This window comes from Tupaia chinensis, unplaced genomic scaffold (assembly GCF_000334495.1).
Source record: "Tupaia chinensis unplaced genomic scaffold, TupChi_1.0 Scaffold000217_1, whole genome shotgun sequence".
NCBI lineage: Eukaryota > Metazoa > Chordata > Mammalia > Scandentia > Tupaiidae > Tupaia > Tupaia belangeri.
Genome location: NW_006159692.1, coordinates 6,862,887 through 6,864,529, shown reverse-complemented (window position 1 = coordinate 6,864,529; position 1,643 = coordinate 6,862,887). Strand labels below are relative to the sequence as shown.

Below are 1,643 nucleotides of genomic sequence, written 5' to 3'. Positions count from 1 at the left end.
ATATATATACACACACACACACACACACACACACACACACAGAGAGACGCTAGTGACAGTAAGGGGAGAAAGTGGTTGGTAGAGTGTGCATGAATGGTGGATAGTGGGTGCAAAAAAATAGGTTATACAAGTTCAAGTGCAAATAATTTTTGAAGACTATAAATGATAAACATGTTTATAAGAGGAAAAAAATTCAAAAGTTTTTTGAAAAAAAAACAAAAACAAAAACGTAAGACTTAATATTAAGAGGGCAGATTCAACACAATCCTCTTCAAAATCCAAGCTGGCTTCTTTGTAGATACTGCCAAGGCGATCTTAAAATTCATACAGAAATATAAGACACTGAGAGGAGCCAAAACAATCTTGAACAAGAAGCAAAAGCAGAGAACTCAGGCTTCTCCACTTCAAAAATTACTCCAAAGACAAAGGTGATCAAGAAAATGTGAGTGGAGACCAGAGGCTGAAGTAGGGATCTGACAAGATGGCAGGGCTGCCCCACAGGATCATCAAGGAAACCCAGTGTTTGCTGGCAGAACCGGTTCCTGGCATGAAAGCAGAACCAGATGAGAGCAATGCCTGTTATTTTCATGTGGTCATTGCTGGCCCCCCAGGATTCCCCTTCTGAGAGAGGGACTTTTAAACTTGAACTACTCCTTCCAGAATACCCAATGGCAGCCCCGAAAGTACATTTCATGACCAAAATTTATCATCCTAATGTAGACAAGTTGGGAAGAATGTTTAGATATTTTGAAAGATAAGTGGTCCCCAGCACTGCAGAGTCACAGTTCTGCTATCAATCCAGGCTTTGTTAAATGCTCCCAATCCAGATGATCCATTACCAAATAATATAGCGGAGCAGTGGAAGGCCAATGAAGCCCAAGCCATAGAAACCTCTGGTGAGCGCACACGCCCTTATAGCAAAAACCTCTCCAAAAAACATAAATAAATAAAAAGAAAGAAAAAGCTAGAGCATGGACTCTGCTATATGCCATGAATAATATTTAAATGGATCTGATCATCAAGTGTGCATCACTTCTGTTCTGCCAAGACTTCTTCCTTTTTTGTTTGCATTTAACGGACACAGTATTAGAAACATTACAGAATAAAAGCCCAAGCATCTTCAGTCCTTTGGTGATTAAATGCACATTAGCAAATCTATGTCTTGTCCTGATTCACTGTTGTAAAGCATGAGCAGAGGCTAGAAGTATCATCTGGATTGTTGTGAAATGTTTAAAAGCAGTGGCCCCTTGCTGCTTTTATTCATTTCCCCCATCATGGTTTAAGTATAAAGCACTGAATGAAGGCAGTTGTCAGGGTTAGCTGCAGGGATGTGGGTATTTCCTTTATTTTATTTTATTTTTTTGAGGGGGGAGGTGGTTTTATTTCAATTTTACGGGCTCCTTTCCCCCTTTTTTATGGTGATCTAATCGCACTGGTTAAAAGCAGCTAATCAGTTCTTTAGAATATACACTCTAGCCAAGTCTAACTTTACTTAAATACTGTAGATGGACAAGCTTGATTGTTTGAACCAAAATGGGAACATTAAACAAACATCACAGCCCTCACTAATAACATTGTGACTTTGCTGTCAAGTGTAGACCCCTTCGAAAGAAGCTTGTGACCATTTTGTATGGCTTGTCTAG

At 39.4% G+C, this 1,643-nt stretch overlaps 1 protein-coding gene across 3 annotated transcripts in view; it reads right to left on the bottom strand.

Moving 5' to 3' along the window:
* CSGALNACT2 (chondroitin sulfate N-acetylgalactosaminyltransferase 2) overlaps positions 1 to 1,643 on the bottom strand; it is a 59,868-nt gene that overhangs the window by 49,205 nt on the left and 9,020 nt on the right. The window lies entirely within an intron of this gene.